The 25,000-nt window shown below is 38.6% G+C and overlaps 1 protein-coding gene across 8 annotated transcripts in view; it reads left to right on the forward strand.

Annotated features, from left to right (window-relative positions):
* MGMT (O-6-methylguanine-DNA methyltransferase) overlaps window positions 1-25,000 on the forward strand; it is a 180,185-nt gene that overhangs the window by 78,129 nt on the left and 77,056 nt on the right. The gene's annotated exons all lie outside the window — the stretch shown is intronic.

Genomic DNA, 25,000 nt, shown 5'->3' on the forward strand with positions numbered 1-25,000 from the left:
GGATTTTAAGGCAGTCTCCTATTTGAACATGTACATATGCAATATCGATTATCTTATTTTAGATTTTACTTCCATTGTAAACTTACTATTTATAGGTTTATCTTTCATTTCTTTTAATGTCAAAATTATTTATTTGGCCTGTTCTACTCCAGATGTGACTGTTGAGGGCACATTAATTTATATTCAGTTTCCATGGGCCCCTGTTCCCATCTGTGCATCATTTCTGATTTCCTTTTTGTCCCTGAGGAGTTCACCTATTCATATTGGAGGTTTCATTTGCTGTGTAAACAAAATAAACATACAACGTAAAAATCCCAATGATACTGTAAAATAATTCTTTCCAACAACATAGTGGATCATGTTTAAAAAAGCATTGAAAAGGTGATACATAAGAAGCAACAATTTTTCTGTTTATAGCGCTCTGGAGGAAAGACTTGTCTTAACATCGTGTGTTTTCTTAGGGTTTGATAAGTCCATTTCTTATTTTTTAAAAAACGTATGTAAACTAGCATTTAGGATTATCCACAATGAGTTGTGCACATTTCTTATATATTACATTGCAGTAGTATGCTAATATGTATATCTTTCTTGTACATGCTTATAAAATACATTTTTTTGTTTAGACTTCTTTGTGTGCAGAGAAACATCAAGGAAGGGCGAGGGGTTTTTTTCCCTGACATTTACAAATAAAGAGGATATGAGTTATTTATTCTAGAATGTTGCTGCAAAGTCCTTATCTACGTGTGGCACTAAACAAGGATTTGTTGTGGGATTTGAGAAGGCTGCGTAGTGCTTCAGTGTTAAGCACCCAAAACTCTAGGGGACTGGCACTAATTTCCTCTCTCTCGTAAAACAACATAGTATTCATAACAACTCAAGAGGCTTGACATAAGTAATGATGGCATATGCAGGCGAAGATTACCACCCCAGCAGTGTAATCAAGGTGCTAGGTACTAATGCAAGTTAAATTGAGACAATAATGCTGAAACTTGCATTGTGGGATTAGGAGAGTACTTGAAATGCTGACATCGGCATCTCCTGAAAGAGCGCCTGTCTTGCTTTCAATTCCTGTTTATACTTAATGACCTCAAAATTTGTATGTCGTTAACACCATGTACTGAAGTGGGAGAGAACAAGGTTTGGGAGGGAGAAGATTCCCTGTCTTAGTTGACTTTTGTCTCTTCTGGTAATTGGTGGCTTTTCCTGCCATATTAGAGAGCAGCACATGAAGCAGCCAGGCCCCTGAGGTCTACATAAACATGCTGCTAGCATGGAAAAGCCTCATGCTCCCAAGCAATAGGCAATGATTTACATACTTGGAATGAAAAGTCATTTATGCCAGCAAAATCGTTATTGCTAGAGCAAATTTAAATACTAGTTGTATGGAAATTCTGAAATAAAGTCATATTAAAATTTGATGCTCAGATCAATATTGTGAAACCCAGGTAATTAAAGTTGGCTTGTTTGTTTGGCTCCTTATAAATAAAAAGGGCTTAATACAGACTAATTACACAGAATCCTTCGTATACTGTAGGATAATAATGACAGCAATTTAAGGCAATATTAAACGGGAATTAATAAAAGGGTAGTGAGTCACTTCTACTGTATTAAGCTGTGTAAAATGATATCTCATCTCAATTTAACTTTCAGCCCACTGCTATATGATTGATAAGCCCTGAAGTTTTATGGGGATAATCTGAAATGTTTGCTGTGTTTAATTAATAACACCTACTTTTGATTGTTGACTGGAGAAAAAATTATGTTGACCCTTCTGACCTCGGAAGTTAATGTTTATAATATTTTGGATATTTTTTTGTGGTTAAATGAACTGTATGGGCTTTCTAATTAGTCTAGGCTTGTTATTAAAAAAAACAACACCAAAAAACAAACACCTGTTCTCTTTTGAAAAGTGCTACTCCAGCCTGAATAGTTCATGTGTTTTTAAATTGCAATTGTATGTTATCTTTGGATGAAAAGCCCTGGGTATAAGGGTCATAAAGAAGTGTAGAAATTTGTGTGTGGTGAAAAGTTACTTTAAATATTTGGTCTAATGTAGAATGTCGTAGATTTTACATTTGTGTAAATTTACTACTGTAAATGTTTCTTCCTCAGACTTCATTGAGGACACCATTGTTTACTAGCTGTATTTCAGATTTAATGTGTGCCGCGTACTATCTGGTGTGAGACAATTTTGAATAACTGCAAAACAATTTGATATCTCCTGTTTATTTTCAAAGTGTGGTTGGGAAGGTTTTCTCCTTAGCAACCTTTAGGCCATTTCTCTTTGGAGAGGTAACCTGTATTCCTGTCTGGTACCGTGTGTCATGTATGTGTTAGCGTTTCTACCCTTTTAGCTGGGTCCAAAGCTGTGCTGAAGGTCATGATTTCTCATTGAACACTTTTTTTGTATTAAAAAACTGCTGGTATTGTTCATTAATTTCTTTCTTTCCTTCAAATGCCATGTCAGCCCTCTGAAGAAATTCACAATGCCAGTGGCCCTTAGACAGCTTTTCACCATGGTCCAGTGAAAGTTCCTGATGAAATTACAGGTGCAGGGAAATGCAGAATTAGAAATCTGATGTTGCAATACTTGTGAAGCTATAGCTTTGTTGATGACAGGACAATTCCATTTTTGACAGTTTAATTTACTGTTGCCAGTGGACAAGAGCAAAAGGAGAATGTGGGGTTAGCCACCTGCCCCCATTGTACTGTGCCTCACATTCTAGGTTGCAAAATCATGACTCTCTCTCAACCTGTCGTGCTCAAATGAGAAGGTTTTCAGCTGGGAAAATGGAATATATCAGTGCATGTAATATTGCTTGACCTCATAAAACAAAAGGAAAAATTGCAGATTCTGACAGCCATTATGAATCTTGTATCAGCATCCAAACGACTCTGGGCTGAGTACAGTACATGTTTATAATAGAAAAAAACAGCACTGCTGCGTTGACTTACAATATGGAGCAAAAAATGACTTGTCAGTAATTCGTTCTAAGATGTTAAAGAGGCTGTTGAATTTACTAGTATGTACACAAAAGAATGTTTAGCCTGGAGCAGAATGCAGAAATAGTCTATACGCAGAGGTGGTCTGTTGGAGCTATTTGTGGTATTAGATTGTTACAGGAAGCAAATAGTAGAATCTATGCTAGGCTACTCGCTGAAAGATATGTAAAACCTTACTAATCTGCAAAATGTGGGAACTACCATATTTTTTGCACCATAACACTCACTTTTTTCCTCCTAAAAAGTAAGGGGAAATGTCTGTGCGTGTTATGGAGGGAATGCCTACGGGTGGCATGCCTACGGATTTTCCTCCTCTAAAAACTACGTGCGTGTTATGGTCGAGTGCGTGTTATAGAGCGAAAAATACGGTACTTCAGCAGTTCCAAGGGAAAAAATAAATAACATTCTGCAGAAACAAAGCAGATAAAAAATCCAAACTTAAGGGTATGAAGCATATGGAATTGAGGCCTAATTTCTACCTTGTCATTGTATATCCGCTAGATATTCCATGTTTGTCAATTCCTTGAATTTAGTGTGTTTTCTTGACTGTTTTATTATATTTTAAAAGAATGTTTTACATGTGCAACCATTCTTTTTTAAAAAAAAAACCAAGCACATAAACATCTCATGATGTTGTTTTCTTCTTTCTTACTGTCTTCAGGCTGATTCAGAAGTTTTGAATGCCTCCATGGCACATACCACTGTACACTGAACTTGTGGCACCCTAAATATAGGCACCCTGGCAATAGCACATGGAAGCAAGTGAAACGTGGACCACTTTCTCCATGCAGATCACTGCCTGGAAGTAGGACTTGCATTTGTCTACAGGCAGTTCCACGCATGACAGTTCTAAGCATCGGAACCAGCCTGTTCTCGCTTACATACCTATGTGCAGAAATGTCACTGTTATAATTTACTAGTTAAGCACATGAATATTCACCATTTTGATTCAGTTTGAAAACTATGGAATAAAATACTTACATCAATAGAGTACATAGCACCAGGTAATGGTGCATAATGATTGTAGATTCCTTTCCCCTTGGAGCTTGCCAGGAGTTGTGAGATTAATACACCTTGTTGATATTAATTTCTGTAGGTAATGTTGTTTGAAATTCTGTGCAGGTTTGTTTGGAAGTAAGTCCAATTGATCTTGGTGGAGTTCAGTACTAAGTTAGTGTCCTTAGAACATCAGTCGTCTTCTCTTATTTATACTTGGAGTTCTGTGTGTCTTGATGATATGTCTCCTCAAAATACAGTTTCCAGCTAAACTATTTTTATTCTCCTGTTTTATAGTATTCTATTAGCAAATGCATGTATGCTGTTTAGGCTAATCAAGTTAGTGATGCTTTTAATTTCCTTAAAGTGTGAAACAGATACAGGAATGTTTTGGGGGTTGGTTTTTTTTAAATATTCGTTGGCTATAACAGCAGGGAAGCTTGCATACTACTGCATCATCAGAAGTTGCAATAAAATATAACACCTTATTCACTGGAACATGCTTGACAACATCTGTCTATATGCCACAACTTTAAATAATTGTATGTCAGCAAGCTAATGTATGTGCTTGCTTCCAGACAACGACGTTTTCAGATCAGGTTGGCCCCATAAAGAGTATCAGGAAAGATACTCTTTCAATTCTTTAGGGAGTAGAGACTGTTCTTGCTTTGGCTAATTGGGATGGCTTATGTGTGGGCAGGTTATCCTCTCATCCTGGCTGCGGCAGTGATATTTACCTTTCTCTTCTTTCTCAAATGGGGCCTAATACACAACATAGTGTTTCTTGTCTGCTTTGTGTTTGCAGGAACTTAAGTGCACTTGAATTAAATTGCAGCTCATGAATGCAGTAAGAGTGCCAGCATGTTGAAATAAAGCAAAGCCATTGGGTCAGGATTATCACTCACAATTATTATCTGTGAGCCGTCAGGAATCTCAAAGTGTCTGAAAATAATTCTGTAGCACAAACATTGTTCTCCTTTTGACTACCCCCCCCCCCAAAAATGGCAACCTGATCCTCCCAGATATGGGATAAATGTATAAAAATTAAATGTGTTTTAAAATGTATCAGTATGAAGGCTTGGTGGACACTTTATGCTAGCAGGGGTATTCAGAACAGTACTGTTGCAGATAAATGCCCACCTGTTCTTTACTAGAAGACACTGATTTGGTCTCTTGAATCCAAGTAGTAGCAGAGAAGGTTGCTTAGTGCTTGTAGACATGTTTTTATATGGGGTTCAAAAGTAATTACATTAAACAGACTGAACCTATGTATGGACCAGTCTGACCCAAACCAGATGAGCACAATCAGAGGGCTTATCAGCAGAGTGGATAGATATTCCCCATATATTTGGTTTTGGTAGCAATACAGTGGTACCTTGGGTTAAGTACTTAATTTGTTCCGGAAGTCCGTTCTTAACCTGAAACTCTTCTTAACCTGAAGCACCACTTTAGCTAATGGGGCCTCCTGCTGCTGCCGTGCCGCCAGAGCACGATTTCTGTTCTCATCCTGAAGCAAAGTTCTTAACCTGAAGCACTATTTCTGGGTTACTGGAGTCTATAACCTGAAGCGTATATAACCTGAAGCATATGTAACCCGAGGTACCACTGTATAAAGAAAAGGGCTGAGGGCACCAAACAAATGCAAAACACATTGTAGTGTTACATTCTTCATCTAGAAAAAAGGTAGTCCCAGATATTTGCAAGATATTAAATCTATAAGCCATTCTATAGGAGGCAAAGAATATGAAAAGATTTGAGTGGTGATACAACTAACGTCCTTGTACGATAGAACTTTCTTTCAAGTAAACTTTCTTGTTTACAGAAATAGTGACTGAAACGTGTTTGCATGTGCATGTGCTATAACATTCCCTGAGTCCTTAGGATAGGTGGACTCAATGAATATCATGTCAGGAAGGATGGTAAAAACTAATTGAAAGAGCACATCTGATTTCTCCATGTGATTGAATTTGGGAAATTATTACTTTAAAACAATAACAGTACTACAAGGTGGCATCCATATGGAGTTGTTCTTAGTGTATTTGGATTAATGGTGTTAATACATGAAACTGGTGGTCTGTTCGCTTGAAATTTTCTCTTGGTAATGTATGTTCTTGAATTACTCTGAGAGGGCTAGCTCATCCTGTGATAGCCCTGCTTGCGGTGCAGCATGATTTCATCATATTCTTTGTCCTTTGATTGTCTCTACCCAGTTTGCTTCAAAACCCCTGCAACAGACAGTTGTTCATTCCTACCCTGTAGTGTACTGTGCCTCTTTAAAAACTTGAATGAATCCTGAAAAATTGCACAAAGGAAGGAAACGGGAACCAGCATAGCAAGTATGAGAACCATGTGTGTTGCTTTTCTGTTGTTCTATCAACTCCAGCAACTTTTAATTCAGTAGTAACAACCATGGTATCTTTCTGAACAGTACTAGGGTCACTGTTCTCTGCTTGTTCCCAACTTATGTGGAAGCCCAGGATGTGGTGCTAAGCAAGTACTTTTTGAACCTTGAGCATTGACTTATGAGGTCCCACCAGATTCCATCTTATGCTGGCTAATATCTGTTTGAAACTGCTGGGAAAGTTTGTGTAGAGATCTATGGTGGAGTAGCGTCAGTATGCTCATGGGTACCTTGTCTGTTGATTTCATTGGGTCTACTGTGAGTACGACTTAGCTCCCTATCACCCATTGTATTTGCATTTTGGGGGGATGTGGAAAAGCATCCTATACATTTTAATACAAATACTTTATTCATATTATAAAATATATAAATACATTAAAAAAAAATTTCCAGTTTTTTCTATCAGCAAGCATTTGAGGGAAGGGATACAGGTGTGTGGAATTTTGCTTTCTTTGACCTCATTCCATTTAGAATGAAGCTCACGATTTCACAAATCAGCCACATTGCAAATTGTAAGATGGATAAGTGACAATTGCTGATGTTGTTGTAGTTATTGTATTTATTACCCGCCCTTCCATCAATTTAAAAATCAGTATTAAAAACAGTTAAAACACATACATCTCAGGTGTCAAAAGGCCAGTGTAAGGGGCGTCTTCAGCATTTGCTGAAAGCTGTATAGTGAAGGTGCCAGACACATCTGAGGAAGGAATTCCACAACTTAGGGGCTGTCACAGAGAATGGCCTCTCCCAGCCAATGCCACACATGAACATCTGAGGGCGGTGGAACTACCAATTTGGCCCCCTCTGCTGATCTTAACACCCAAGAGCATCTGTAGGGAAGGAGGTGCTCTCTCAGATATTTGGGTCCTAAGTCCTTTAGGGCTTTGAACACTTAAATTAGACCCAGAAATGAAAAGACTGCCAATGCAGATGTTTTAGAACAGTGTTTTTATGTGTTCCAAAGGTAATCCCAGCACGTAATCTGGCCATATGCTATGTAGTCACGTATGCATTATATGCCTGAGATGGGTTGCAGCCAATGGAGAATATGATGCCAGCTTTTCTTCTTCAGGTAATGCATAAAAGATATTGGGCAAGGTGGGCAAAGAAGAATACAGATGTTTTAAATGGAATCTGTCTGCTTAATACCATTGTTCAGCTGTCTATAATAATTCATCTTTAATGTCTCTGTAATTGGTAAGTTATAAAGATCCTAAATTGGTAATAACTGCATAGCATAAATGTATGTGAAATTGCGAAGAGTTCTACTAGAGCTTTTGTGTTGTTGTTTTTAAAAAATTGGTTTGCGGGCAGGAAATTTTTTTCTCTTGCCCTTTTTAACTTACAGTGTGTGTTTAAATTACAGGGAGCATGTGGTTGTACAACAGCAGAAGCAGCAACAACAACAAAAGCTTTCTAGAGGACCTTTCAATTGTATGATTCTGCTCCCCCCCCTTTCCTCCTTGTAAGACTGTCAGTATATGATCCTCAGCCCTGACATGCACACATAGACTAGTTTTTCTCCTTCAGATCAGCAGCTTTGGACAGCTTCTGTTTTTGGCACCCTTTTCAACCTGCTCTGTCTTGTCATTTTAGAGTTCAGTATCTGCTGCTCTGAAGGAAAAAAATTGGGATGGGTTGGACCATTGTATTTGGTCTTTTGACCCTCCATGTTGCCCATGAGCAGTGAAGGATAACTTTTGACGAGCCATGTCAGATGTGACAGGCAATCTAGTTGGGTTGAGTGGAAATGTGCTGTACAAGTTTGAAGCCTTAGTTGAGGGCATTTTTCTGGTGTTCAATGCATTTAAATTGACACCATACTTCAGTATTTTGTTCATTTAGAAACCATACTATATGTTTACATTTCCTAAATCTGAGTGTCCGTTTTTATTCTTTATGTGGGTAATTTTATAGCAAATTCATTTCAAAAGCATTTTGCATTATTCAACAAACCAAGTGTTTATATTTCGTTTTTGCATCCTATTTTTTCTTCCCTTCTTCTACAAATAGGTGTTTTTTTGATCAGCTATTTGTGTGGTTACAAGTAGCATGCACTCATGGCATTACAATGAAAGGACATTAAATTAGTACTACTTCAAAATATACAGTCAACTATGTCTGGAATAACTGATTATACTAGCAATTCTGGGAGAAATTTGCCTAATTTTTGGACGTTATGTTTAATCTAAGTCTGAAACTGTATTCTTGCTTGCTTATAAGAAAACATTGCTTAATGACCTGATATGGAATATCTTCTTTTATAAGAAGATTTTTCTCAATAAGCGTGGGACTGCAAATCAGAGAATACAGAACTCTAGGCAAGCAAGTGTGGTATTTGGATAGGGACAGTGGAGCAGAATCTAAAAGTGAGTGGTTATGAATAATACTAAAAATAAGCAATGGGTGATCTATCATGAACCATGATCCAAGCCAGGTGCTTGATGGGACAAGGTGCTGTCATTGAAGCATTTAAATGGTAGAGTCTGTTTCATAACTCAAGTGCTTTACAAACCAGAATGTTGTTTTATCTAGAGTCTAACCTATTCATGTAAGATTTTTTAAAAAGCTGTCTCATAACTTTAAACTCTGAACCTGCATGATCCTGTGGATAACAATCTAGTATGGCCAAAAGCTTGCATGTGCCCTAGGGGCCTTTTCCCTTTAAAGAAAGGACTAGCCCCCGCCCTCCTGCATCACATGCAGTTTTTTAACACCCCCTAAATTTAGAAAAAACATTTTGCCATGCAGGTACGGGGATTGGTGGGTTGCTAAGTGTACAGAGTTCACTGGGTTTGTGCCTAGAATCTTTCATAACCAGTATGGTTTCGTTACTTCATTTCCAACTTATTGCCTAAGGGTTTATCAGTTGCCTGGCTTGTCACATCGTAGCTTTACTTCACTATATATTCCAAATCCTGTTTTCATGTTCTCTCTCAATATTTTCCCTGATCTGTCTTATTCAGCATTATTTATTTTGGAATTAATATAATACCCTACCTTTCTGCCAAGTTTCATGGCAGTAATTTTGTAGATGGCAATATGGATATGTGTGGATGTGCACTCATATATCTTGCATGTTCTGCGCTTATATGCATCCTTAAGATTTAGGCTGAGGGAGAAGGGCCAAATTCCACTTTTAGCCATGAAATCGCGGCAATGGCTAAAAGTGGAAATTTCATATTCAAGGTTTTTCACCAAAAAAAGTCAATTTCACCTGAATGCAATGCCATTACTGCTCCAATTCACTGTGCTCTCTATACGTCCTTGATATGTTCTTTTATGCTTTTGAGGAAATATGACAGAAGATCTTCCTGTTGAAAAGTTGTCATCTAAAGCTCCAGGACTATGTCTGCCCATCCACTACAGTTGAGGATAGTGGTTTCTTACAAATGTTTGCAGATGCAATTTGGATCTCAGTGAATCCAAAAGACAGATGTGTAACTTTTGTGTGAAATGTTAGCTTTCATGAAAGAACAATTGGGGGAGGGGGTCACAAGAAAGGTTCTACTGCAGGAAGGAGGGTATTTTTTTTTAAAAAAAAAAATCAGGTTTGGAAAGGGGTTTTGTAAACCTTTGTGTTCTCATTCAGACTATAACCCGCTACTGGGTTGTTATCATTAATTCACTCTGAAAAGAATCATCGCAACCTTCTAACATTATTATGTTACTATTGTTATCACAGGTGTTAATGCCTCCAGGATTAGCCCATACCTGAAATGTTTACATGTTAAAGCATCACAATAGTTATTAACAGTTGCCCTGTAAAATAACGTGTCCATGATACTAGTTTGTCTAGTTACTACCAGTTATGATAAGGGAAATGTCTATGAAATCCATGCTCTCGTTACTCCACGTGAGCTCTTGATATACATTTTCTTCTTCTTCCTGCTGAAAAAGTGCCGATCTTTTTTCAGGTGTTGTGCTTATCAACTTTGCTTCTAGGACAGGTGAACAATTCTATATAGTATAGATAGTGTTCTTGTAGACTTCATAGCTCCGTCTTCTTCAGTTTTATGGGGCATTGCAAGGGCACTCCTTAATTATATATTGATTACTGTGAGATACAAGCAGAAACTACTCTGCCACACTCCCTACATGAGGAATGTTGTGAGTATCTATGGGATGTTATGGAAACAGATCTAACAGTTGACATGTCTGATAATGTTATCACTTGGTTCCTCTGCCACCCTTGCTTTGCTGAGTTGTTTTAGACCTCGACACCAGGGGTGTTCTACTAAACTTAAGATCTGAGGTGTGCAGAGATTTCTAAGAACAAAAGGTAAAAGCAAACTCACATTTGCCTTTATTATTACCCCTATTTCTCTTGGGGTTACTAAATGCATACCTGAATGTATTTTGCATGCAGACTTGAATCTTTTGCCTTTCTCAACAGAATTGCAGAACAATTGAGGCTGAGCCAAAAATAGCCAGGTTGGTTTAAGACCTCGCTAGGAGGACCTAGCAAAACTGATGTGCACGATATGCTTTTCTTTAAATACTGGTGGCTGCTAAACAGTTTTCTATCAAGCCGATTTACATATGAAGCAATACAACTGTACACGGATAGAATACATAAAAGACATAATTAAAGCTAATAATTGTCTTTAGGCTTGTCCTTCTTGGCAGTGAAATGAACACAGTAACAAAGGAGTGCTGTTACAGACTGTATAAAAGTATCATTCAAGCTAAGAATTTTGAGGTCACAATGGGTGGTTGAGTAAACAGCCTTGAGGGGTTACAGTAGTTTGCTTATACAAAGATAAGGTTTATTCAGAAACCCGCAACCTACAGATTAGTTTCTGAGGCATGACATTCTCATATAAAACAAAACAGTAATGAAAGCAACTAATTGGAAAAGAAAATAATTATTTTCCTGACAAACATTTTACTGAATATAAAATGTGTATTTATGCTGATGCATGAGGCAGATTGCTGTTTAGAATAGAATTCTGCATCCTAAGAGGCAGATTGCTTTTAAATCCTATTTTGCCTACATCACTCAGGGTACAGCTATACAGATCAGGAAACTCCACATTATGTAGTGGAACATCACCTAATATTCTGATGCCATTATGCCGTATGTTTTCCCTACTCTTAATGCCATTATGCCGTATGTTTTCCCTACTCTAATGCTTGTAGCAGGGCTGGTTAAATTATGTCAGGAAATGGGGTATGTGATGCTTCATGTTTTATAGACTGGCCAGGGTTGGGGATGGGGCTTGGCTCAACACAGGATTGCACTTTTAAACAACCCCTTCATGTCTCTTACAGTGTGCAGTTTCACCCTAACAAATCACTACTACCCAGTAAGAAGTATTTGTGTATGAACCATCTCATGCACTCAGGGCGGTAGGGAGGGAGTATGATTGTACCTGCTGAACACCTGTCTCCTGTGCTGATGTGCCTGATTTCCAAACACTGTGGCGAGTAGTGAAGACGTGTATATGAGAGGTGTCATGGGAGCACCTCTGCCAAAGTCTAGGATTGCACATATTGTTATCCTCGTGGTTTAAAACATTACTAGGGTGTTGGATCATGAAGGTTTGTGGTGGAATATTTTGCAGGTTTTACTGTTGCTAGGACTTGGGGGAAACCCAGCCAGATGGGCAGGGTGTAAATAATAAATTATTATTATGACTGGACTATTTCTGGATTTGGTAGCTAGGTGTACAGCTCAACAGAATACCTTTTATGTCAACACTATTCAGACTACACCTGTAAGACTGGTGTTTGTAAACCTGCTGTGTTGTTTCAGTCTGCAGCATAGCTGGGAATGTATTCCTTTCCCTCAGGTCGTGCTATAAAAGAGCTGATCAAAATGATACTGAAGCCAAACTTGGTGCAAATTGCTAAAAACTGAGAAGACTGTGAAATATTTTGCTCTTAATCACAGAAGAATAACTGGGATACAAATGTGTGTTAAGTATTCCTGCTTTAGTTCACCTTGCTTCATGTAGGCTGATTTCCCCCCTGTGTCTTTGTTAAGAGAAATTTCTCCTTAGTCCACAACAGTTAAGTGTAGGATTGTTTAATTACCTTGTGTTTCCTTGCAGCAGAATATGAAAGTCCCATTTTTTAGCACACAGTTCCTTAACATTTTGCTTAAATTAGTCTATGTTAATTTAATGAAGTTACTAAGACATACATGTATGTATCTCCTATTATGCTCTCAGGATGATTGTGTTTAAGGCAAAGAGGAGTGGAGCAGTCTCTCTGTGGCTATTGAGGTACCGTATTTTTCGCTCTATAAGACGCACCAGGCCACAAGACGCAGCTAGTTTTTGGAGGAAGAAAACAAGAAAAAAATATTGTGAATCTTAGAAGCCAGAACAGCAAGAGGGATTGCTGCGCAGTGAAAGCAGCAATCCCTCTTGCTGTTCTGGCTGCTGGGATAGCTGCGCAGCCTGCATTCGCTCCATAAGACGCACACACATTTCCCCTTACTTTTTAGGAGGGGAAAAGTGAGTCTTATAGAGCAAAAAATACGGTATGTTAATTGGCCCTTAAGCACACCTGGCTTCCTCTAGAAACTTGCCATATTTGTTTTTCACCTAGTTGTATTGAGAATTGTTACATACCCACTGAATCCTCTGGACAGGTGGGGTACAAATCTGAATAAAACAAGTAATAGTTCATGGTTGGACAAAACCTTTTTGGCAGTGGTGTAGCAGACCTGCAATCAAGAAGATGTGTCACACTTCAGTACACACACAGTTGACCATATCCATTTAAATTAAAATTAACTTTTCTAAAAGTGTGGTGTATTGCTATTGATTTCAGTATCCTTATTAAACTACATCAAAAAGTTTCTTGTAATATCTTCTGCACAATTGGATCTGGTTACACTTATAAAGGCAAGAATGTGAGAATGGGGCTTATTTTTTTTTAATCATTTTTATATTGTGTGCCAAGAATTTATGTACAAAAAGAATTTGAAAGCTGCAGATGCAGACTTACTTGTATTGAGGATTTAATGTTGCCCTGGAAAATACCTAGAGCTCCTGAGTGTCCACTGTATCAAGAAATACTTTTAGACTATGCAGCTGAGTGGTGGGAAGGAAAGAGTAATTCCTTTCTTGCAGCTCTAGTTAAAGATGTAACCACAACCTTTGTATATTTATTATTTCAAATGGACTCTTGAATGCATGTGTGTGTTTCCTGTGTATTTCCCTGCCTCTCAGTCCCTTATTCTGATCCTTACACAGTTTTACTGTTACATGTACACCTCATGACTCCAATCCCAACTAAATTTAGTCACTAAAATCAGTGGAACTTTAGGAAACCAGAATGAAGTTTTTCCATTGTTCTAATTAGGCAGAAACAGGAACATATCAGAGTTTAACATGCCAAACACATAAACTGCATGCCTGCCACATACAAGGATGTGTGTGTACACGCACACAAAGTAATAGCTTGCCCAAACTTTTATATACCAAGCACTACCTTCTCAGTGGAATGTATTCCCATTGAGTGCGATCTACCAGTTGATTGTGGGGCGCCCCAGTTGATCCTGGTCAATCGCATGTGATCCTGGTCGATCAGTTTCCCCTTCCCAAAAAAAAAGCTCAGCAACTTTGGTGAATACTCCCAAAGAACAGTCAGCAACTTTGGTTCCTCAGAAAAGCTCAACAACTTTGGTCAATCCAATGGGTAGATCACTGCCAGTTTTTTTTTATAGTGGGAGTAGATCGCAGTCTCTTGAGAGTTGGACATGCCTGATTTATGCTATTATAATTTGTAGACATCCAATAAACCTGAATGTTGGAAGATTCAGGACGAATCACATAAACTTAAACTATGGAAGTTATGCATGTAGGAGGCAGTGATAGCCGCCAACTTTGATACTTTGAAAGAGGATTAGACAAATTCATGAATGTAATGGCTATCATTGTTTACTAGCTATGATGACTGTTTTTCCTCCATGGATGGAGGCAGTATGCTTTCGAATACTGGTTCCCTTTAGTTGGAAAACGCTGTATGGAGTATTTGCATGTGTTGATGAGAATGGTGTGCTACTTACCCTTGACCAAAGGGTGACAAGTTACTGTCTACATAACTTTGAGGTTCTGTTACATTCAAGCGGTATATAAATGTTGTGAAATTACTGTGTATTCAGATTAGTTCTCCAAAATTAAATTCCTCACAACTCCTCATTATGAAAATTACAGTGTATGTTTATGGTACATTCAAAATACTTTGTTTAGCAAGAAACGTTTTATAGGGCTATATAAGTTCTCACGAAAAGCTCACTTTCAACTGTATGACTTCACCCAGAAGAGGCCTCTAAAAATAAACACCATTCATGTTAGCCTTTTTTTTTTTTTAACAGTGCTTCATACTTTAGCTCTTGTATAAATATCTGCCACATTTCCACCAGGAGTTATTGCTGTTATATATTTTACAGACACTTTACTGTCATCTAAGTGGTTTATTTTATTCCCACAGCTAGAAGAAAACTACAAAAAGAATTTTGTAATCTGAATGTGATTGTGGGCTGAGAGTAATGTTTTGAAAAGGAGCTAAAAGTAAATTATATTACTCCTTTATTGTGTTTATGAAGACTTTCCTATTGTGCTTGAAGTTAGCATTAGTTTCAAAGTTATTAACTGGATGTGGTTTTATTATGACTGGGATTTTGGCAACAGTTTCCCTCACACACACACCACCCTTTCCTCATCCTAGAGGAGTATATCAAAAGCTTATTTAGACCCAATCTTAATGGTGAAATGCAGCAGATGAAAAACAAATACATTATTTTCATTTAGGTTTAGAATACTTCCATTAAGCCCTCTTTTATATACTATGGTATTCTGAGAAATCTTGTCACTTGGTATTGTGTGTCTGGGTTATGGATAATCTCAAATGGTGAACCCTTCAGGAAGGCTGGTTGGAATAAAAGGGAAATTTCTGGGGTGACTTTTGGAAATGGCAGTGAATGGGTTTTCTGATTGGAAATATGGTCTTGGTCCTGTATACCTGAAGGAGCGTCTCCACCCCCATCGTTCAGCCTGGACACTAAGATCCAGTGCCGAGGGCCTTCTGGCGGTTCCCTCATTGCGAGAAGTGAGGTTACAGGGAACCAGACAGAGGGCCTTCTCGGTAGTGGCGCCCGCCCTGTGGAACGCCCTCCCAGGAAATAAGCAGCTATCCTATTTTTAAAAGACATCTGAAGACAGCCCTGTTTAGGGAAATTTTTTAATATTTAATGCTGTATTGTTTTTAACACTCGATTGGGAACCGCCCAGAGTGGCTGGGGAAACTCAGCCAGATGGGCGGGGTATAAATAATAAATTATTATTATTATTATTATTATTATTATTATTATTATTATTATTATTATTTGACTGACCTGATTTGACTTGCACTGTTTTCGTTAGAGGCATTGGTGTATCATCTATATGCTATATCAGCCTTCATCAATCTAGAACACAGTTGCATCTCTGATTATCAATTTAACCCTCCGATCTAATGCACATTGTTAGAGCTTAAAATTCTTCAGAAATGAATGAACACATCCAAACAGCTCCAACTTACTAAATATTCTTTGTTTGTGACAAACAAACCAGAATCTGAAGTCATGGCATGACGCTGGATTGTGAATCTTTCATGGTGTATTATCATTTGTTGTTATGCTGGTGCATTTGCCGGCCTCTCCTTCCTTCCTCAATTCTACCTAGCAACTTCTTAAATCACATATTTTCCTGTGAGAAAAGAGAACCTTTAGGTCCAATCCAGAGTGTTGGGAAAATAATGGCAGGGCATTTGCCTATATTTGGAGAAGAGAGAGACTGAGATCATACTTCATGAAGAGATTGCTGGGGAGAAAGTGGTGGTAGGGGGAAAAGTTGAACAGAAGACTTCGTAAGTATGTGCTTATTCTAAGCAATAGTTTCTGGTTCAATGATAACTGTACTCTTTACTATTGTTAAAAAAATTGGAGCTGCAGTGTTTGATCTCACTCTTAATTCAAGAGTCTTGTGGCACCTTAAAGACTAATAAATTTATTATGGATTATGGTCTTTTGTGAGGTGTTCCCTCACAAGATAAGGAATGACTGACAAAACACAACGTCCATTTTTAAGAATGCTAGTTAACTAACTTTGGTGTATTACTTCATTTGGTTCAAACATGTAGATGTTGTCTGGATGTCTTCACTTTTTAAGTGTTGCATAGCCCTCTGAAGTTTATGTAACTATCTTTTCGTCTGGTGTAGGTAACACTGTTGTGCTAGTTAATACATAATTCTTTTAACATCTCACCCCCTTAGGAGCAACAGGTATTCTGGCACCTGTTTTGTCAGTCCAGATGAAAGGACTTGACCAATATGACTCCATATCTCTTTGATCTCCCTGCAGAAGGTCAGCATATCTGCCTAGAGATTCCTCTGAAGAGCAATTTAAAAGTTGCATTTGAGCAACATCAAGTGAAATGTCTTCACATCTCATGCAGTGAGGAGCTCTTTGGTGTACTTCCTGGCTAGATGTGAGGAAAGATATTAACTCTTCATCCAAGATAAAATATTGTTGACTCGTCCTATATTCCTTCTTAGGACTACTTCTTAGGTCTGCCTATAGTACAATACATATATTTTATCCTCCTAAATTAATTCTTATGGATGTAAAAGTCTTATATTGCAATTCAGTGACTCACCTAGCAACATAAAATTTTAAAAGGCTTTTGCATTCCAAGTAAAGATTTGCTAGAGTATGTGGTGTTAAATGTTTAGGAATGTGCAATGCAGAGTGAAAATATTTCAAAGCTGGTAAGGAAAGGTTGCTACATGAAAATTTTCATAGAGAATACAGAGCCGCTTCCCTATATCCAAGATGGCATGATTGATATATCTGTGGTCAGAGTCATCTAGCCTGAATTTCAGAAGCCTCAAGGCTTCCTGGCAGAGGTCTTTTCTGGCCATGTTAACTGAGATCAGGTTACCGCCATATCTCCTTTTTAGATGTTGGTTTATATCTCTCTCTTTTGACTAGCTAGATCAGGGGTAGTCAACTTTTTTATTGAGTTTTATTTATCTACCATCTTTCTCGATGGTAAAATTTCCTTACGGCCCACCAGTGCTCGATGGAAGGCGGATTCAGCTTGTGCTGTTGAACCCCCTACCACCCACCTAGAATCCTGAAACGCCCACTAGTGGGTGGTAGGGACCAAATTGACAACCCTTGAGCTAGATAATGAAATAAGAGTAAGCCAGCTTGTTGAAGTTTTTTTTTATTGAATTGTGATAATTCAAATCAAACATACATACAACAACAAGTTAAGAGTAAAGATAAAACAGTAAATACAATAACTGAAACATTGTCCTTGATCATCATAAAATACTTGACAGTGGAGAATAGTCTGCATCTGCTGAAAACAGAGATGGAAAGAAGCAAGAAAGGAGATGAAAGAGCCTAGGTGCTATTGCAAAGAAGGCCTGTCCCACATATTCACCAGACTAGCTTTAAAAAAGGTGGACTGTATAACAGACACTGCTACCAAAGGTTTTAACGAGGTAGAAGCCAGTCCTTTGGATGTACTGGGCCCAAGTTGCTTACAGGTCATCACCAAGACTTAATTGGGCCTAGAAGGAAATGGGGAACAACTGTAGTTAAGTCCAGGAGTCATATGCTTCTTGTAAGCAACCCAACTACGGCAGCTTCATGTGCCATTTGAAGTACTCAAGAGCAGCTCCATTGATGCGACCACAGCAAACCTTTCCCTGGAACTGTCCACAGCTGGATGCCCAACCAAAGCCATCCAGAAACAGCCCTGGCCACAGCTGTCACCTGAGTTTGCAATTCTTTCAGTCCAGAAGTTTACCCACTCCTGATCACTTATGGAAAGCAGTTTGTGTTGCCTAAGGGGAAGGAGGGGAACTGATTACATACACCATTGCAGGTATAATAGACCCACAATAGGCTGAATTGTAATAACTTTCTCAACATTTCTGTGTGAAGAATTGGATCTCTAATTTCTAAAACCAGTAGACTGCCCACTATATTTCACTAGCCGGTAGAATTACTGTCCCATTAGGACATGCTCATAAGATTCCCCCTAATTGCTCTAGAATTAACTACTGTATTTCCTCTAAAGTTATTTTCATATGATTTTGCAATGTATCAGGAATGCTTGAATGTTTTGCTTACATTCAGTAAGTATGTTACTTCTACATTATATATGTATCTGCAAGCAATGTAGTATTTTTGTTGCTGTTAATTAGCATTTTCATTCATCATGTATAAAGCGTCTGTCATATATGTTTGTAGGCCAGATGAGTCTATTTGTATTTTGTGGGTTATTCATGATTTTCTTTTTCAATTATGAGAAGGTTTTGCATTAGTCTGTGTGTCCCTGGTCAAGATAGCATGGGAGCATTACTATTTACCACTTCCTCCTTTGTTGGCAGCAGGAGTCCAGAACGTAGTCCGCCAAGGCTTTGCAGATGCCAGGGTTTCACACTTCAGAAGTGGAAAGTTGTCTTTCTTGGGGGAGGGATCCTGAATATTTATTACCTTGGAGATAGATTTTTTATTTATGGAATTTCTAGACCCCTCCCTTCATTAACGTTTTACCATCAGTAGTTGGTAGGAAAGGAACATGTTTATTTTTCAAGGTTTCCATCATATTCTTCTTTGTTGGGGAAATCAAGAACTTGCTAGTAATGTGCCTTAGTAAGCCTCTGTGGAAAGGTCAGAGCTTGTGCTTGCTGTGGTGATGTCCTGCCATAATAATACCAACTATGCATACTTCTTTCTAGATATGGGAGTGTTAAGAGGGACTTAACTGGCTGTGCATAGTGCATTGTTTGAAACTTACAGAAAATCATAAAAGGGACTAGTGTAAACTTGATTTTTAAAAACAAAATATTGATTAAACTGGGACACTAATGCTGGAGGAATTCCCAAAACGGCAACAAGGCTGTTTGCCTATATTTAAGCACTATTGTTTATTTTTGTTCGTTGTGGTGGAGTGTGTTATGTGGATAAGAATAGAACGGAGCTGCAGTCAGTTGTGGGTCCTGGCTGGTAAATTTGTATTTGAGGTTGCAAATGGTAAGGCTACGTTCTCGTCTCCATGTTGTGCTGTCTCTCTTATTAGGTTATAACAACTTTTAGATAAATGTTTAGAATTCTTCTTTTTCACATATTATGCTCTTGGCTGCGGTTTATCTTACTAATTTCAAATTGCATTTTAGAAGGAAATATCTCTCTGGATGTATGCCATGAAACAAATTGGATAAGCCCAATCTCTTGAATGAATCAGATTTTGTACAATTGAAGAAATATTCTACAATTGATTATTTGTCTTATTATCATCTAGTTTCTAAACTAATTAAATGAACACTGAAAGTTATGCTTTCCAATTAACGACCCATCTTTAGAAAGACAGAGCAATGCATTTATTTCTGTTACCCAATAATGAAAACTTGTAGGAGTTCGTAAAGATTTCTGACTCAGAAAAATAAAGGACCTTTTAAAGAATACATTTAACATATTGATTGAACTACATACAGCACCATATTACCAATTAGATCGGTGTGTTCAGTTACAATGCCTATGTTCAGAAATGCCGGAGAGGGAACAAAATGGCATTCACAACTCTTAATTAGTGCCTTTTTAAAGTGTATTTTCTCTTATGGAGAAGCAAAAGTTGTTCTGACTAAGAACAAGGTTTTGAGTCAAAGGGAGACTGATATGACATGTACTTTATCTGTGTTAGTAACCATCTTGCATAATTTTCAAGGGATTTAAGCTGACTGAACTGGATGTGAGGTTTTAAATATTGAGAGTGTGGTTAAAAAGAACGCATTTATTTAGAGGGGAGTTTTTGCTGTAGTAGTAGTAGTAGCAGTAGTAGTAGTAGTAGTAGTAGTAGACTGCTTCAATGATTTAGTTAACTATAGATCAGAAATGGAAAAAAGAGGGAACTCAACATTGCCTTTCTTTTTAACAAGTGATCCAGTAGCAGCTTCTGTTCTTTTGGGGGAGGTTTGCTTGGGCCTGCTACCGGTGTCAAATTAAATGAGCGTTTCCCACCATTCCGTTCAAATGACAGTTCTAGATCACAGCTAGGATTGTCCTCAGCATCACTTGATGCTCTCATTTTGAAATGAAACATTTTCTGCAAATAAAAAATATATTATTTTTATACTGTACTACACAACACAACACTAAACTGAAATGTTTAGATATTTCTTTGTCTTTGAGTCTTCCAGCCACACTTGCCATCATCTCCTGCCACACCAGTGGTGAAGAACCACTGGGTTTAGAGTGTCAGACTAGGATCAAATTCCTACTCAGCCACAAAGCTGACTTGGCGGCCCTGGACCAGTCACTGTCTCTCAGCCTAACCTACCTCAGAAAGTTGCTGTGAGGATAGAATGGGGAAGGCATCACCATGAGCTCCTTGGTACAGTGGGATATAAATTGAATAAATGTAAAGTAATTGTGCTGCTTCACCAAAGAGGTGGCATGTTTGCAGGCTTTTCCAGTGGTGTTTCACTACGCTATTTCACTTAAACACACGGTGTCTTGGAATGTAACACTCGTGTGAATTGGGAGTTGCCTGTACCACAAAGGAACATGCAATAAGTCCAATACAGTGCAAGTTAAACTACGTTATGCATACACTGCAAGTTACATGGTATTGTAGTATAGATTGTATGAATTGTGACTAACAGCTACAAGGTTAATGCCTATTAGCCCAAATAAACTCTTGTGCAAATTTACGTAACAATGTTTTAGAATATTTATTTTGCAAAGAATATTGCTAAAGTAACAATTTCTTTGCCTGCAAATATGAAGATAATTTGAGCTGCTTTAGAGCAAAGTATACATAGCATCCAGGTTCCCAAGTTTATCCATTGCAAAGCTGTCTTTGAAGTCATTAGTTAAATGTGTGTTTTACTGTTAAGGGAATATGCATTGTAATGCACTGACCATTCTACTGATATAACAGTGCACTGTATCTCATGGGTGGAATAGCAACTACATTCTTCTATAATAGTTTATTTCTGTGATTGCAACTATGCATTGTTCTTACTAAGCAAAAGAAAATCACTGAAATCAATGGTGCAAATATAATATTTAGTTTAATGAGACTTTGAAACTTATTAAGAGAACCTTATGAATATTAAATACTTTTAGTAACAAGCTTTTATTGTGAAGCAACACATTTGTTTTATATGAAACTGCCAGCCAAACTTAAAATTCATGCAATGGACATAAAAATTTATTATCCAATTTCAAAAGTTTTTGAGTGGGAGAATGTACGGGCGCAAAGAAAGAGAGACATTTGATGCTTTATACATTTTTAAAGCTAGCTTCTTTGGCCAAGCTTCCATATATTTTCTAAAATCACAAATAATTTTTTTTAGGTTTTGTACTCATCCTGATATCTTTTAATATATATATATATATCCTGTGCCCATTGGAGAAAGTTACACTTCCTTCCTATGAGAATTGGTGTAATCATGTACAGTGGTACCTTGGGTTACATGCGCTTCCGGTTACATATGCTTCAGGTTACAGACTCCGCTAACCCAGAAATAGTGCTTTAGGTTAAGAACTTTGCTTCAGGATGAGAACAGAAATCGTGCAGCAGCGGCAGCAGGAGGCCCTATTAGCTAAAGTGGTGCTTCAGGTTAAGAATAGTTTTAGGTTAAGAACGGACCTCTGGAACAAATTAAGTACTTAACCTGAGGTACCATTGTACTGCAGTATGTGTGCTGTATTTTAAGCCAAGGAGTGGTGCAGAAATGCTGCATCCTGGAAGCTTGTGTTTATAGTGAGGTACAGCTCTTGCTACAAACCCTTGTCATGCTTAGGCCCTATTTCACTGTATCGCTAGCTCTGTGTGTGGCATGGACTGCTTGTGAGGGCAAGAATAGACCCCAAACCTGTGGGTCACTGTGCTTTATAGAAGGCATCCCATTTTCAGTGATTCACTTTTGAGTCCTTTAACCATCATTCCATTTTTAATGAAGAACATCTGGTCCCGTGTGCATATTAACAACAACATCTGCTCACTACCCAATATAGTTCTTGAGCTTTCTGCATCTGTTTTTCATGGCACTTGTTGGCATCCATCTGTCTCAAGATGGGGATGAAGTTAAACCACTATGTTAGCAGTACCAAATAGACCTCCCCAGGGTGCAAGCCTGGACAGTGTGTATGGAGGTCCTGGGCTGTCCAGACAACAATACCTCCCTCTCGGCCTGCCTGATGTTGTCCAAAGGAAAGCAGAGCAATGCATTGGTCACCAGCTTGGCTGCAGGAGTTGTTGGGAAAAGCGTACAAGGAGCCATTCAGCTGCCTCAGGAACTGCACTCCAAATTTGTGTAAGGTTTAGTCCTTAGCCTTTTCTTCTCTTGAAGATATTCCACAGGGCGGCAGAGGTTTAGGTACAGAGTTTTACTTCTAGATGGGCTACCTTCCCAGGTTGACAAACCCCATTTCCCTCTGCCACGCATGCAGAAACCACCTTCTTTACCATTGGACCGACTATTGGTCCTGTCCGCTCAGTCCACTGGAGCCTGTTTTCGCAGGTAGGGGAAGTCCCTAACTCACCAAGGGTTTGAGGAGGAAGGGAGTCAGGAGACAGAGATGAGGCAGGTTGCTGAAGAATCCAGAGAGTCTCCCCCTCCTGCTGCAACTATCTCCTCTCCCCGCTAGTCTCCCAGAATTATTCTTTCTTAAATTTGTATTATTCTTTCTTAAATTTGAATACTGAACATCATCTGAAGATCACAAGGTGGTTCCTCTATGTATTCTTGCCACCTCTTCTTGATGTCTTCTGCTTCTGTTAGGTCCTTTCCACTTTTGTCTTTTATTATGGAAATCTTTGTACGAAATGTTCCTTTCATATCTCCAATTTTCTTGAACAGATCTCTGGTTTTTCCCATTCTATTGTTTTCCTCTATTTCTTTGCATTGCTCGTTTAAGAAGGCCTTCTTGTCTCTCCTTGCTATTTTTTGGAAATCTGCATTCAATTTCCTGTATCTTTCACTATCTCCCTCACATTTTGCTTGCCTTCTCTCCCCCGCTATTTGTAAGGCCTCGTTGGACAGCCACTTTGCTTTCTTGCATTTCCTTTTCATTGGGATGGTTTTAGTTGCTGCCTCCTGTATAATGTTACAAGCCTCCATCCATAGTTCTTCAGGCATTCTGTCCACCAAATCTAAATCCTTAAACCTGTCCCTCACTTCCACTGTGTATTCATAAGGGATTTGACTTAGATTGTATCTTACTGACCCAGTGGTTTTTCCTACTTTCTTCAGTTTAAGCTTGAATTTTGCTATAAGAAGCTGATGATCCGGGCCACAGTCAGCTCCAGGTCTTGTTTTTGCTGACTGTATAGAGCTTCTCCATCTTTGGCTGCAGAGAATATAATCAATCTGATTACGATGCTGCCCATCTGGTGATGTCCATGTGTAGAGTCGTCTCTTGTGTTGTTGGAAAAGAGTGTTTGTGATGACCAGCTTGTTCTCTTGGCAGAATTCTATTAGCCTTTGCCCTGCTTTGTTTTGAACTCCAAGGCCAAACTTGCCAGTTGTTCCTTTTATCTCTTGACTCCCTACTTTAGCATTCCAATCCCCTATAATGAGAAGAACATCCTTCTTTGGTGTCATTTCTATAAGGTGTTGTAAGTCTTCATAGAATTGGTCAATTTCAGTTTCTTCAGCACCAGTGGTTGGTGCATAAACTTGGATTACTGTGATGTTAAAAAGTCTGCCTTGGATTCGTATCGAGATCATTCTATCATTTTTGAGATTGCATCCCAGTACAGCTTTCGCCACTCTTTTGTTGACTATGAGAGCCACTCCATTTCTTTTGCGGGATTCTTGCCCACAGTAGTAGATGTGATGGCCATCCAAAATGAATTCGCCCATTCCCGTCCATTTTAGTTCACTGATGCCCAAGATGTCAATATTTATTCTTGCCATCTCATTTTTGACCACATCCAACTTACCAAGGTTCATGGTTCTTACATTCCAGGTTCCTATGCAATATTTTTCTTTACAGCATTGGACTTTCCTTTCGCTTCCAGGCATATCTGCAACTGAGCGTCCTTTCGGCTTTGGCCCAGCCGCTTCATCAGCTCTGAATCTACTTGTACTTGTCCTCCGCTCTTCCTCAGTAGCATGTTGGACGCCTTCCGACCTGAGGGGCTCATCTTCCAGCGTCATAACTTTTATATGCCTATTGTCTTTGTCCATGGAGTTTTCTTGGCAGGGATACTGGAGTGGCTTGCCGGTTCCTGCTCCAGGTGGATCACGTTTGGTCAAAACTCTCCACTATGACCTGTCCATCTTGGGTGGCCCTGCACGGAATAGCTCATAGCTTCTCTGAGTTATTCAAGCCCCTTCGCCACGGCAAGGCAGTGATCCATGAAGGGGTTATGAAGGCCTGGTTATAGAGAAACATTTTTGTTTCTCCCTTCTTTTTTTACATTAAGTTTGAGTGCCCACTGACTCCTAGAACACCTTGAACAAAAAGTACCCCTATGTAAACTTCACTGGAATGCAGAGAAGCTACATGGCATTAAATAGCTTACTAATAGCATATAAACCAACTAAGTTAGTTCTTGGTATGAGCTTTCGTG

Source organism: Podarcis bocagei (assembly GCF_964188305.1).
Source record: "Podarcis bocagei genome assembly, chromosome: 4".
Taxonomy (NCBI): domain Eukaryota; kingdom Metazoa; phylum Chordata; class Lepidosauria; order Squamata; family Lacertidae; genus Podarcis; species Podarcis bocagei.